This window comes from Cyclopterus lumpus, chromosome 6 (genome assembly GCF_009769545.1).
Source record: "Cyclopterus lumpus isolate fCycLum1 chromosome 6, fCycLum1.pri, whole genome shotgun sequence".
Lineage (NCBI taxonomy): Eukaryota > Metazoa > Chordata > Actinopteri > Perciformes > Cyclopteridae > Cyclopterus > Cyclopterus lumpus.
The window spans coordinates 8086433-8102298 of NC_046971.1; the positions used below are offsets into that span (position 1 = coordinate 8086433).

At 43.1% G+C, this 15866-nt stretch overlaps 1 protein-coding gene across 1 annotated transcript in view; it reads right to left on the bottom strand.

The window, feature by feature from the left end:
• The window catches only part of LOC117732088 (neuronal cell adhesion molecule-like), a 37781-nt gene extending 26880 nt beyond the window's left edge, over window positions 1-10901 (bottom strand). Inside the window, exon 1 of the mRNA XM_034534741.1 lies at window positions 10852-10901. The gene's annotated coding sequence lies outside the window, so the exon portion shown is untranslated. The remainder of the gene's footprint in view (window positions 1-10851) is intronic.
• Between the last annotated feature and the right edge of the window lie 4965 nt (window positions 10902-15866).

Consider the following 15866-nt stretch of genomic DNA (forward strand, 5'->3'; position numbering starts at 1 on the left):
GACGGCTCTGTGAAGGAGGAAATCCCTGCCTGCTTAACCTGAATGGTACCGAAGGGCTTTCTGCTTTCATCTTATCACTGAAGACCAGCTAAATATGACATATAGTTGGTGAGTCACGTCCTCACATTAGACAAGCACTCCCTCTGAGAGCCTGGTGACTGAATGGGTTTACGAGGCCCTCTCTTTCTCCTGAGGATATTTGTTAGTGGCAAATTGGAGATCTTTCAATCTTCCCACCGCCTCTCAATCACAATGTAGCACAAGTTATATAAATGATTAACTAATAAGGAAACCAAGGTTACAAAAGTTAAGTCCCCAAAGTGCATTTGTAGGCTTGTCGGACACCTGACTTCTACAGTCGCTCATTACTGCAGTATTAAGTGAGTGGAGGCCCTTTTATAAAGCGTTTATTTAAATGAGACGAGAAGCACAAGGCTGAACGAGCAACTGTGGATCTGAACTTGACCTTTATCTGATAGCTGATCCCAACGCTGTAATTAGACCTTTAAAAGAGGAGGTTTCGATATTGCAAAGCAGTCATGTTCATGTATTTGGTGAATGTAAATTCGTACTTGCTTCGAACCATTTGCCCCCTCCTTGTTTGTGTGTGTTCACAGAGTCCTTGGGTCAGTGCAGGGCGTCAGACAATTCAAGATGGAGCTTGAGTACGCTCGGCCTGCCACATGAGTGTGTTATGGGTGAAGCCATTCATATGCTGAGCAGAGGTTCATTATCATGAGCAAATGCAGGAGAGTGGGTGGAATGCATGCCGACTGGGTTCCTCAATAGCTAAAAAGACTCTCAAAGTCTTCGGCATACAACGTCACAAAACACACTTTAGATACAGAAACATAACAGCTTTGAGAAAGTAATCAACATAAAACCAATCTGCTGAGGGAAGACAAGCAAATCCATTGAGACGGCAAACAGAAACACCCATGCATACGGGGAATGAGAGACAAATAGTTGTTATAGTTGTACAATATAATCCATACACACAGTTCAGCAAATGCAGGAAAGTATTTTATAGCTAAATATAGTGACACTCCATACAGCTTTCAGCAGAGCCACTCCAAAAGGGCACTCTGTATCCATGGCAATCCTCTCCTGTTCTCAGATCTCAATGCTGACAAGAAGTTGTCAACGCTCTCGTCAAAGAGAGACATATAGGAAGTGAAACGGGACAAAGAGGTCCAGACTCATTTGTCATGTCATAGGTATCCTTGGAGAGAAACTGTACGCTTGGCATCTGCTCTGTCTCAAAAAAAAAGTCTCAACCTCCTCTGAGCTCAACAAAAGAGGTATGATTAGAATCTCAGTTTGCCACCGTGTCCGCACCGGATGGCTTACTCCACATGTGAAGGGTCTCTCACGATGGGGCCAATATGTGGAGTTTACTTAAAGCTTAGGGGCGCAAGAAGAAGAAAAAAGAGCGCGTGAGACAGGCAGCGGACGAATTGTTCATCTCAGACACACAAAATCTGGCAGCCGGGATGTTTTGCAGCAAATGAACTCCTGCGGCCAACGTCAGCCGGGGTAACACAAAGAAACCGCGTCTATGCATGATTGCTCAGAGTCAACAGTTAATGCAGCCAGGCCTTTATGGAAACTGTTCTGGTGGATTTTGAATTGTGCTGATACAGTACAGGCAGGCAGCGACGAGTCATTTAGAGCCGTCCACGCTTTGTGCGATACCATTCAGTCGAGCAAAGCATCCGCCGACAACATCAGATAACAAAGCATGAACACTGACAGTGGGCTGGAACGATCCTTTACCACTGCGTGTTACCAGAACATGTCATTTGCCAGTGAGAAAGTAGCAGGTGGACAGAGGCAGTGATGTCTAGTCTCATTGAGGACAATCTCCTCTGATTTGCCCTACGGGCCATGTAGGTACTTATAATCAGACTAAAGAGCATGCTGGAATTCATCCACCGTGAGAAAAGGACTCAGAGGCATTTCAAGTATATGAGATGAAGGAAAAACCTTTCACGCAGTCCTTAAAGCAATAAAAACAAGAGTCTAGAGCCTTGCTAGTAGCTCGCTAACATGTTCACAGTGACAAGGCTAACATGCTCATGTTTAGCAGGTATAATGCTGATACTATATGTGCCATCTTAGTTTAACATGTTGACAATTACTGAGAAACTTCACTCAAAACGACAAATGGGAACCTCGTGATGGCGCTACAGGAAAAACCAGGGGATCACCAACGTTTTGGGGCATCATGGATATCGGTACACACTTTCATAGCAATCCATCTTTCAGTCAGAAAATTTCATAGAAGTAGACCTCGGAAAATCTACTTACAACATCAGATAACAAAGCCTGGAGACTGACAGTGTACTGGGACAATCTGTTTCCAGAACATGTACTTTGCCAGTGCTAAAGTATTGGTGAGAAAATCCTCAGCAGGTGGACAGAGGTAGCAAGGTCTAGTGTTATCGAGTGCCACCTCTACATTCACAGAGCGCCACAATAGGCCTCTCCTGCCGCTCCCCTCCTCCTCCTCCTCCTCCTCCTCAAGCCCCTTCCACTCCAACCCACCTGTGTCTGTGAAAGGTCAGCGCAGAGGAGGGTCCTCTCCCCTCCCTAAACCTACAGCTCCATCTCCACAATCAGCCCCAACACTGGAGCCCAGTGCCAGGAAACTCAATCAAAGAGGGGCTTCAGAGGGCTCAGGACCTCTCAAAACCCTCCATTGTCTCCAGAAGGCTTCCCCACACCGAGGCCGGTCCATATGTAACACTGTAAGAGGAGTTGCTCATTAACGCCCGTCCCCGGTTCCACTTTGTCTCCTTTGTGCAGCTGACAGAAGAATCCAGTTGCCCAGGCCGGGCCAATAAAAGAGAGTGCAGTTACATAAAAAAATAAAATAAAGAAAATGAGAAAAAAAAAAAGGATTCATTTGCAGGACTGGATGATGATAAGACACGTATGTTGTATGTGTTAGTGCAGCGCATTTAGACGGGACAGAAACACATAACCCCGTCGTCACCTGTGGCGTCTCCGCAAGACAGTTCTTTTAATGGCATCTGTTTAAAATGTGCCATTCATCCCACGGGTTAGTGAGTATTGACTGATAGAAACACCACACCACAATGTGTGTGAATGTCAGAGCAATCCATTATCACATAAAGGAAGCACTATGTAGTTGCCCCCTCTCGTAGCCCCTCCTCGGCTCCTTTCAGATACGGCAGGTGAATACAAATCATTTCCCCTCCACTGCTCTCTAAAAGGACTCACCATCCAATTTCAGACATAGAGGACACAAACAATGGTCCTTTCAAAATGTGAGAAAATCAAATCACGACATTTCTTTTTAATGAAAGACACAATCATGAGTTAACCCGTGCAAAATGTTCTGAAGACACTGCTCTCATCGAGACTTATCAAAAGGATCTATGAGTTTTTTTACTCAATAATAGTATAAAGCTTTGAAACATAACTGCAACTAATGATTACTTTGTTTATTGTTTCATTACTTGTTTTGATTTGATGAGAAAGACCATAACTGAAATGTAAGATATCATATCAGTGTAACAGGTCAAGCAGACACTAAAGAGGAGATCGTTTCACTCGTCGAGAAAATACATTTGTGATTTTGCAGAAAAAGTAATTAATTTGGTCAAACTTTATATGAAGCAAACAATGAATCAGAGTAATAAATAATTGCATTGTATCCATCATAACAATGATTACATTAATGAAAGGTTATCATGTATTCCAATAATGAAATTCTAATATTAATGATTATTGCAAGAAAAAAGACAATCAGTGACCAGAAACTAGTTGTTATTAAATATACTAGTTGTTATTATATTATACTAGTTATATATATACTAGTCACTATTATTGTATTATTTAGTAGTAGTATTTATGAATACTTACATATATGCTTATGCAGTGTTACAATCAGATAATAATGCATTATTAGTATGTTTATTATGCATCAGACATGGAAAGTGTGACAATTAATTCATATGTCCATTCGTCAATCTTTACTTAGTTTGTATTAGTTTACAACAAATATAAGTTGTATTTCTGAAAGATTCATATTATTTAATTGTAGTCTTGTTTTGGTTATGATAAAAAGTTTGGCAGGTAAAAGTAAGAAATCTTTATATTTCAGTGGCTGAATAAATACCTCAAAATGATTGATTTATTAGCTAAATTGTCATTGATTAGTATTCAGAAGAGCGACTGATATGCTCATTGACTTGTCATTCCAGCACAAAGATCCAACATTTGTTTACATGTGGATGTCAAACTTCAAACTTCACACGTCACTTATGTTTTACCCTTTTACAAATGACACCTGTGGTAAAAGATTTAGTTTTCAAAGATTGTTTTTTTGTTTATTGTTTTTGTCGTCTGATTTGTTGACGAAATAAACATCAAGACGCATTTTTGAAGCTGGAACCGAAGCAGTGAAACGAGGCGCGCAGCATTTCTCCAACCAGTTAGTGTACGAAACCTGAATCACGCAGAATATAATCCACTCGAGACACCAAAAACACACACATGCAGAAATGCTGCTTAATGTGAGAATAGTGTGTGTGCCAGCTGCACTCGCTCAGCCAAGTCTGAATGAGCTTTGATTACACTGGCTTGAGCTATTGCCACTTATTTATGAGTCAGGTTTTCATATGCTAAACACAACAAACACAATTCATCAAAAATAGCCCCGAGTAAACTCCTCAGACTATATTTGAACCGAGGAGAATTTTAATTTGACATCTTCCCCATCCAGACTTTTGATGGAATTTGATCTCATTCAGTTCTGAAACTTGTGATATTTTACCAAAAAGGAGGGGGAGAGATAACATCTCCCTTCAGTGAATGGAAGTATTTCTTTGCGAGCAAGTAATTGGATGACCCCATTTTATATGAAGCTGCGTTTTTTTGGGTGAAATTAAAAGAGAGAATTTTGAAGATTAAAGAATACTACGGAAAGCCCCTGGTGGTGACTGATGGCGCTGGACCAAGGCTTAGTGTGGACATGTTTGTATCTGTCTCATGCGTCTGCATGACTGAAATGTTGGCTAATGAGCAATAATGATACTAATGAAGGACTTAGCTTTCTCATAAAAGAAGTCCTTTTATGTGCTGCAAAACTCTTTTTTTAAGTAATGCGAAGACGAGACGTGAAAACTCACCAGAGACTCAAACTGGAGGGTGTCGCTAGCTTATAGCATAGAGATTTTACCCTTTTACATCCATCATGTGTAGAGTTTGAGTGTGTTTCGAGTGGTTTTGGGTGTTTGGCCCGGAGGGTGTCGCAGCTCAGACAAACAATGCTCCATCCTTACAGATCATCTGGCCCCATCAGAAATAATGGCCCCGGCAAGAACTGCTCTATCAGCCCTCGTTTGTCAAATGGTGATTCCGGAGGAAACACTGCTCCCGTTTAACACCAACAATCCGCCCGGCTTCCGCTAACAGCCTCTTTCCTCTGTCTGTGTTTGACGGGATGAGACTGGTCGCTAACGCGGGAGAAGCACCGGCCGAGTGTCGGATAATGGCCGCGCGAGGCTTCGGTGGAGGTTTTTCCTGCCCGCCTATTACTCGGTGTATGTGTGTGTGTGTGTGTATAAAAAGGTCGGAACTGGGAGGTTGAGCAGCACCGCTGGACACGGTGTGTGTGACTTGCCTCCAGGGAGGGAGACCAGGGGTGTTTCAGTGTGTGTGGGGCCTCAGGGTCAAACATGACAGAGGAATGAATTACTGCCATAAACGATACGGCCACCATAGCTCTGCTGGAACGACCTCACCCTCCGCTGTCTACACATGACGGATGAATGGATGCTTTTTATGGTCACCTAAATGTAGCATTAAACACTAGGACTCAAATGCAGGCGTACACTGTGCTACGATCATTTAAGAGCAGGGCATCGTTTTGAAATGTTCGATACTAGTGCTGATATATACGGTACATGGTATCTGGGTTTTGGTGTGCAAAACATTGTTGATTATTTTAACATTAGTGGAAAGCACAACAACAAAAAATCACACCCTTTATCATTTGTCTTTTAATGAAGATGAGAATAATGGTGTATGTAAAATGTAATGATGTATGAAGATAACAATTATCACTCCATCTAATGCTGCAAATCATATCAAAACAGCAACATCAGTCAAAAATAATTGCAATTAAGATATTTTTTCATTCAGCACTACTGAAATATATTAACATTAAAAAAAAATCCAAGATTGGGAGATAGAGGTTTGATGTAATTGACTGATCGCTAAAAATCCAGACGCTAAAGACTTATAAAGCTTGTTATTTGAGTGTGCTCACATATTCATCTCATTCCTTACTCTCTCTTTCTCTCTCTCTCTCTCAGTAGGTAAAGAGAGCCATGTCTCTCTTAGAATCGTCTGAGATGCAGGTGAGCGAGGGGTTACATCTAAATTCATCCATTTGTATGCCACCACAACCCCCGCAGAGCAGGCTGTTTGTATTGATGAGCAGATAGACTTGGCCTTGGACCAGGACTAACAGCCACATAAATCATGTGGTTTCTTAGAGGCCCCTCAAAGCGAGGGACCCCACCAATCTTCTCTGTCCCGAAGCCACGCCGATACGTCGTCCACCGTGTGAAGAAGGACTCATATCATGGAAAAAAGATGAAACGAAAAGATCTTTAATCAGTTTCTTTACAACCCCTGTACTTTGAGATAGAACATTTGGTAAGGGCAATTAAAGTGTGCTCCAAAAAAGATTGCTCGCTTTAAGATGGTTAGAGTTTGGAACCATATGTAGGGCGGATATAACCTGGTCTCTATTTCCTCTACTTTTAGCGCTTTGTCGGTATGAAGAATACAAGTTTGAAAAGAGAGTAGACCACATGTTCTACTTTCTCACTTCATCTCTGGCCAGTCAAGTATTCTGTCTGAACATCTTTTTTTCTTTAGCTCAAGTGAGAAATCCAGTTTCTTGGATCACTCTGTCAAAGGAATAGTTCATAAAATGGTAAAATATGCTTTTTGGCATTTCTTCATGCCGAGAGTTAGATGAGAAGATTGATACCACTCTGGAGCCAGAGCCAGGAGGTGATTAACTTAGCTTAGCATAAAGCTGGAGGAAACAGCTAGCCTGGCTCTGTCTGAAAAATAGTTCCAGCACATAACTCACTGATAAACCACAACTTTGGACAGAGCCAGGCTAGCTGCTTATGTCCTTATGCTAAGCTAACCGGCAGCTGGCTTCAAGATTGTTAGATTAATTAACACACAAGGGACACAAATGAATATCGTGGGGCTGCCTGCTGAAAGTCAATGAGTCAGATCGGCTGTTGGTGACCTGACATTCTTCAAGTTGAGCCGTCATTGTTCTTTCCTATTTTTTGGAGGCTAGATATGAGAAGACCTTTTCAACAAACCCTAGTAAAAGAATTATAAACACACTGGTTGTGTATCCATGACTGGTGATGACAATGTCAAAAAGAGTCACACCCACATTATAGAATGGACTTCATTTGACCACGTTATTGTGGTTGAAATCATCACTAAAAGTCATGCCAGTGGATTCTGTGATCGGGAGTGTGAACGAATAGTTAAATATTCATATTGAACGGCCAAAACATGTGATTCAAGTACAGCCCGAGAATATATAGAGGAGTTAGTGTAGATGCATTCAGCAGCGCAAGTGAGGACTGGACCAGATAATTGCACAGAGAGGGCAGTGAAGGTAGAACAGGGCCTGGAGGTAGGTTGAGCAGGTGAGAGGAGTTGGAAAAAGAAAAAGAAATAAGGCGATGCAGAGCCGGATATAGAACGGTGTCTCCTCAGACTCTCCGGGCTGTCTGCTGAACATTTTGTGAGTCAGCTGAGCATGAAGCCGGCTTTCTCCACAAGCCTGAAAGATGCAGAAGCCCCCGAGGAGGGGCCTCACGAACCTCTTTCCCATCGCCCAGCCGTTTTCTCTCCCTTCCCCGTCTTTGTATACATCTATTCATCTATCTGTGTATTCATGTCCTTCTTTCTGACACTCAGTCTCCCTGCACCTCCCCGTCTCTGCTTCTCATGCGGCCTGCCGAGACACACACAGACGTCCACTCCATCACATCCACACAACACATTTCTGCACGTAACATTGCTCCGACAGGAGTGTTGACACAGAGAACCGTCGGAGAATTGTCAGGCTTGTGAAAGCGGCAGCTAAAAGATATCTCGACGCGTTCATCTGAAACTGCGTATACTGGGGAGCGGCCCAGGGGCCCTCTGTGGGTGCTTGGACCCCTTTTACTCATCTGCAGCTCGTCGGATCTCAGAACTGCTGCCGCGCAATATCAATGCTTTCCAACCTTCACTGACGACAATGTCCACGTGTACGCAGGCATTTATGGAAAGAAGGGTCAAGGGCTCAAAGTCCTTTGTGTTTTAAGTAAGCAACTCCGTCACCAACTGTGGTGCAAGTTGTTTGTTCTGAAGTAAGAGTATTAAGACGGATTTGTTTCTTCTCTGTACTCTGGCATATATACATTTGAAACAATAACTCCGAGGTTAAAGTGTTTTAAGCTTTATAACTGGACAAATTAAACGGGGAGAAGAAACATAAGCAGTCAGATGATCATACAAGTTTAAACAAACCCCTTAGTTTGCCAAACTCATTTTGAGAAAGCTAAAGGTTATCATTATTGATACAAATGATGGGCGTGGGGGATGGAAATAAAACAAATACCATCCAAGCCGTTAACAGAATTTCTTTCATCGCTTTTAATAGAATATCTTAAATGTTTTGGGGGCAGAGAAGGGAAATGAGATACAGAAAAGGTTTTTGCTGTTCACGGTAACCTTAAACAATACACTTGATTTATTTTCTTAGAAGTGTTTCGTCCTATTTAATATTTGGTTGCAAATCCTTTGCAGAAAATGACAGGCATCAGAGGATTGGCATCTTCCCTGTGGCTGCTCTGCCAGGCCTGTATTGCAGCCATCTGCACTTCTTGCTTGTTTCAGGGGCTTTTTGCCTTCAGTCTGGTCTTAAGCAAGTGAAACACACGATGAGCTGGCCAGAGGTTAGATGGACATTCAAGGGTTTAGCCATAAAACTGCTCAGTTGCCCTTTCTGTGTGTTGAAGATTGTTGTCCTGCAGCACCAAAATTCAGGCTTTAAAAAACGGGCCGAGCATCTTTCTCTTCACTGGAGTCAGCACATTTACCTCAAAGTCACGTTAGATAGAAAATGCATCAATTCACAAATGCTTTCTGACTGCCCTGTGTAAGAAAAGACTGGGTTATGTGATCAATCGCTCTACTCATGTAAAGTTAATAATATCAGAGCTATGCAAAGCTCTGATTGGCCGATCCCCAATCTTTTTTCTCCACCTTCCCCCATTTGGCATTAAAACACACAAACAATAATACCACAACTCCCTGACGGCCACATGAGAGAAAGCGGCACTATGCAGGGAAACAGAAACCTCTGCGGCCGTCTATTGAAGGGCCTGGGACCTGAATGCTGCTGCTCACAATGGACGCTTCACGCCTCACTGAGTTTCAAACCGCAAATTCGGTCTGCAGCTCCTACGTTTGGCCTTCTATGACTCGGCCATTGAAAAAAAAAAAGTGGACTCAGCCTCTCTGGCCCGCAGCACACATTCACAACAACAACCGACTGCCACAGTGGGATGACAAGAGAGAAACGGAAAGAATGAGCGATTCGGAGACAAACAGACTGACAGATAGGCAGAGGCGAAGCAAAAGATGGAAATAGGCACATGAATGGATAAACTGAGAGAGAGCGGGCCCATACCCGTCGCCAAAAATAAAACCAGCGTAGTAGCACAGCAACAGCAGAGGTAGATGAGCTCCGAGCCGTCAGAGTCCCTTAACTCTCCACCGGGCTGTGCGTGCAGCCTCCCCTCCCGGCCTCCCCTCTCCTCGCCGCGAGGCCAAGGAGGGCTCCTTCCTTCACACTCCGCTGGGCGGTGGACACACATCACACCGTGTCACCTCCACTCACAGAGCGTTAGATCAACTCCCCGCTGAATCACAGATACACTTTCAGTACTATTGAATGAGGGGACGAGCCAAAGGTTACTGAGGGTCATTGAAGAAAAAAAACAAAAAACCCTGTGTGAGCTGTGGGTCAATTCTCTGGGCTCTAATGCACATGGAGACCTTCTGCTTAAGGGAGCTACTTTAGCTCTTAATTGTGCAACTGCCATTAGGGAACCTTTCCACTTCTGCGTGCTCCATTACGACACATTATGTGTCAATAAGAGAGAGGCACTAGGCATATAATATAGGCTCTAAAGTGCTATTTTGTGATTTACTACGTATTGACGCCCACTGTCACAGCAGTGGGTGAGGATGAGAGGGTGTGTTACCTTGACAACCATATGCATCAAACACTTGAAAAAACTGTTTTTTAAATTTTTTTAATTCCCTGCCAAACCTGGCTGCCAAAATGGAGGCAGACACAAAAAGACATGTTGCCAGTGGACGAATGCCAGTCCAGCAAGCGGTGACCTTTGCTGTGCAGCCAGAGCAAAAGAGCAGGCGTCACAACAGAGACCGAAAGAGAAAGAGACGAAGCGGTGGAAGGCATTCGTGGACTGAGGAGCTCCACAGAGAGTGTTAATATTAATACATTCGCACTCTGGCAGGAGAATAGATGAAGATATTTGGACTGGGGACACTTGCCAGGCATGGCAAACAGAGTGACATTTGTGTGTGTTCACGTCCGATGGGAGGGGAAATTTGCCTTTGAGAAGAACAAGAGCGTTTGATTCAGAGAGGCAGGAAGTTCACACTGTTTTGGAAAAATGATAGTGTCGGTGAAGAAAAAAGCCTTATGATAAATAATGGATTCAAAGCCTGACGGAAATGTTTCCAACTTACCACAGAAACTCAAATCCCCTTTCTCCTCCTCCTCCCTGGCTGGCTGTCTGCTTCTTCTTCTTCTTCTTCTTCTTCTTCTTCTTCTTTGGTTTTCTTCAATCTGATGAAACAATAATGTGAGAGAAAAAAAAAATGTGAGTACTCATAACTCCAGACCAGAGAAGAAAACACAATCTATCTTAATAAGGTGTCTGGGGTCGAAGTGTGGTCACAACAGTACGCATATTTTCCAACAACCAGTTTATCAACTTGACTTCACAATGGGCCTACTCATCCATCTTTGGTTTTAATACAATCTGCTAAAATCCTTGTCAGATTGCACACCAGGACACAAAATCACTCCTCCATTCTCCTTTTATTAAGCGTAATGATCCTCGAGTGTGTTGACTCTTTGGAAATGTACTTAAATCACTTCCAACTGTGACTAGTTGTGATGGTGAAAAGAAAGCTGTGCAAAGTGTGAACGTGGATTTTCTCTGTGTGTAATCCAAACTGATGGACACAAAAGCCTGTTGCTGAGAGCTGGAAGAGGACACATCTCCTCCCTATGTCTCTGCTCTTGTCTTGTCTCAGCTCCCTGATCTCATGTCTTTTTTTCTCCTCTCCTCCCTTCTTGTCGTGCCGGTACCTTACGTTCAGGATCCCACGTGGAGCCGCATTATATGCAGATGTGGGAATCAAATACTATCGTCTCCGTAAATTCCTACATCCCAGAGTTGTTCAGCCTTTAGATCAAGACCCCTCGTGCAGAAAGTAATGTTAAATGATATATGAATGATCTTATTTTCAGTAGTAGAAAGTACTAAAGTGTATTGCCCATTTCAACTCCTTGCTCTGATGTGAATTTGGGAGGGTCAGAAAGGACTTCTGTTCTGATCCATTATGTCTTTTTCCTTTTTCTTCTCCTTTCCGATTACCTCTTCACACGAAGAGGTAATCCTGTACTTTCGCCCCCCTTCCTCCTCCTCTCTAATAATCTCCTTACATTATATCGACTCTCTTCCCGACATCCTTCCCTTCTTTATTTCAAGCCTGGTCCTGACCTCTCCTCAAACACTGTCACAGTGAACACAGACACACATATATCGGAATCGATGGGCAAAATGATTGAAGAAGCAATCCAATTTACTCCTCGCGAAGGCTCATCGACTTCAGCCCGCCGCTCCACATAAGAGTGTGAAGCCCCATTGAGAGACGCCGGCGTTTCCACCCGGTTAAATAGGAACACCGCTTTCTGCACCGCTACTCAGATACTGTTGCGAAACTACGGGTTTACATTCATTCTGTTTCACGCAAATAACCGATGTGGTTTTTGTCTCACCACCCAGGATGCAATGCGGCACCATCTGCATCGCTCACAGAAGCGGAGATCTGATTTTATGCCATTACACTGAAGACAAGATGAGATTCAGCTGTGTACATGTCTAAAAAAATCTGATGTGTTTCATAGTGCTAGTCTGAAAAAATCCAAACTTTTGTGCCAATGCAAGGATTCAGAAAGCCTTGGAGTCGTGGTCAATAACATATTACTTCTTACAGAATAATAGAACAGAGTATCTGGACTTCCCGCAGCCCTGAATTTGAAAGGCTCCTGACTCAGATGTATAAACCATTGACATACATGCTATTCACTCACAGTCTCACATTATTGCCGGCACCTGTGCTGACACTTTACCTGCAGAGAACCACAGTCCAGCTATCATCCCGTTCAGCTCGTGTACAGGATCATTTCTGCCTCGCTGTTCTGTATCGATGGCCATGAATAAAACACAACAACAAAATGACCTTTCCACATCCTGTTTGAATGAACTGACGGGCTGATCCCATCAAAAGCGGCCTCCCCCCACCCCCTATGACATCGAGCCAGCCATCCCGCCACGCCACCTCAGCTCTTCGACACTACAGAGGCGAGGCGAGCTCAGTCCGACTCGGCTGCCATGGTGATGAGAAGAGGGAAACAAGACTGAAAATAGCCTGAGATCGGATGCCGACAGTCGAGCGGGACTACAAAGCACAACACAGCAAGAGACACGCGGTGGCCTCAAAACCTTGGGGAGCGCTTTCGTGGCAAAAGTTCCCGACAAACACAACTGAATCTTTCATGAATATAGAAAGCACACCATCACTTTACAAGGAGAAACGCTCAGACGCAACAGAAAATAAACAGACGGGGCTGTGTGTCCTGAAACTTAGAGCGGCTCGAAGGAATATTTTGATGTTCACACCTGATCGATTGAGTGAGTAACCTTACGGTGCTCGCTCACGGTGATGAATTTACCCTGACTCTGCAGTTCCTCTGAGCTCTACTGAGGGATTTTAGTGCCTTTCACATCCCTGTTTTGGTTTTATAGCCCACTTCACTGTTTTGGTTCACTCTCAGTGCTCGCTACAGACTCTTTTCTAGCTGCTGTTTTCAGCAGATATATCCACTGCACATTACCTGCCCACCAACAGATGTCACACAGACCAAATTGGCTACTAGCTGTTGAACATAACATTTAGTAATGAAAGGTATATTTCATATTGGACCAACATTCATTTTCAGCTCCAACTCCAAGTGAATGATGATGTTGCTCCATAGCTGGTTTAGTTTGGTTAATTATATTTTCCAAGGCCTGCTTTTATCTTTTTTGTTTATTTTATTTGTATTTTTATTATTGTTTTAATTGGTGTGAATAAGCAGCCATTTGTTAATGCCAAGTCAACTTTAAAAAGTGCTAGTACATCCATGTTGTGGTTACAGCTGGTTGTGCTGCCCCCGAGTGCCCCAAAAGGCTGCACCTTAGCTGCAAAGTAGTAGAGTTGCATTATAAATCATTCATCTTGGGTTGGGAAATGCATGAGTGTATCTTTTACGCAATACATCTCTATGAATTTAAATACTGAACTATGAAGTATTTCGTATTCAGTAATGTGAACACGCGAACACACGGTGGAATGAATGCTATTTATTCCATTCAACACAGCAGTCACTTTACTTCACTGCAATGCTGCTCGGGAAACACAAACGTAAACTTGTCTCCGGAGAGATAGTTTACGTTTCCATTAGTCACATCATGCGGCATGTGATTGTCCAGTACAGTGAGATGTCCATGGGCAAAGGTAGCGAAGTGTCACATTTCTATAATGAGAGTCTGTTGGTTGTCTCCTGCAGGCGTTGTTGTTTTGATGTGTGTGTGTGTGTGTGTGTGTGTGTGTGTGTGTGTGTGTGTGTGTGTGTGTGTGTGTGCGTGTCCTCAGACAAGGGAAGGGGGCTCAGCAGCACCAGCCCTGTGGGTTTAATTTTAGACTCTTGCCTAATGAGAGGCAGAGTGCGGCTGCAGAAGCTACCGCTCTCTCGATGATGCATCATTACCGCCAAAGAGGGGAGAAATAATTACAGCCGAAACACAGTGTCTCTTCCCCTATGATGAGGAGATCTGCTTTTATGACGAGACAAGATGAGATTCAGCCGAAGAAACAGCAGCTGAAGATGTGTTGTTGTGCGAGTGCCGGAAAAGTGCAAACAATAAACTTAACGCCGTTGATTGTCAGAGGACATCTCACCAAATGTTTACCACACTGTAAGAAAATATCCTCACATCCTCACCTGTCAATGCGCTTCAGTTAGCGGACAAAAACAACTGGATTTGCTGTTTTATTCAACATGTTGGGAATCATCCGCAGCTGGAACTGATTGTTTTCCTAATCAATTCATTGTTTGGTAAGTAGGAAACAAATATTACAAATATCTGGAACACTTTCCTTGGGCCCAAAATGTGTTGTTTTGTCCAACCGACTATAACCCAAAGATATTCAATGTACTATCACAAAGAAAAGCAGCACATCTTCACAACCGAGAAGCTTCAATAGTTTAAGGAATGTTTGACAGTGTTTTTGCTTGAAATAATGACTACATTTACGACCGATTAATCATTTATCAAATTAGTTGCTGACAACATTTTCTGTCAATCAACTAATTGTTTCAGCACTAATCGATATGTCGTTAAGATCATGATCAACAGTGAAAAACAGTGAAAAACTTTGGAAAACGTCCGTCACAAGTTCTCAACGCGAAAGCCAAAATAATCAAAGGTCTTGCTTTAAATGACCAAAAGTCCCCCAATTGTTTAAATTACAATGTTGTAAAAAAGACAGAAGAGCAGCAAATCCTCACATTTCCGAGGCATACAGCATTAAATATTGATATAAATGTATAAATAACAAACGATTACTTGATTATCAAATGTATTGCTGATGAGATCAGTTTAAATGTGTCATGAATCATTATTAGTTTCATTAGTTCAGGAGAAGCAAAACATTCGAACAATAAATCCTTTTGATTTGGACCATCACCCTGCAGACCGTCAAGAGCATCACAAGCTGCACTCCCCACACAACAGGTTTATATGTCATAAAACACCCATTAACAAAAGAGAGAGTACATCACCTTTATGTCGGTATATGAGTCAATAAGAATAAGTCCCCTCAGCGTGTGCCTCCGCAGTGTGAGAGCACAGTTCACTTGACATAATCCCAGAGGCTGTGTATTCCTCGACGTGTCTGCTGGGACTGAGTGACAGTAAAGAGAGACGAGCTGGTTCCCTCACAAAATCACCCCCTACCCCCTCCTCCTCCCCTCCTCCCCTCCTTCCCTCCTCCCCTCCTCCCCTCCTCCCCTCCTCCCACGTCCCTCCCCTGACCCTCCCTCCCCTCTCACAGGGGGATTAAAACAACCTTTTGTCTCTCTACAATAGAGGTTAAACATTTCCTGGTATCACATGAAACAGCTACCAGAACCCACAAAGTTACCGGGTGGGTTTAAAAAAAACACACACACACACACATTTGTACAAATGCATTAAATATTCGACGAGTTATTTGTTCCGTATCAGACGCGACTGTCATCAGGATGAGGAGATGACGGAGCAGAACATCCTGCTGCGATATGAATTTGGCAGAGCATAAAAGCAACATTGACCCTGTAATTGCATGTTAAATCAAATGGCACCCAGTGTACACAAGCATAACTGTCA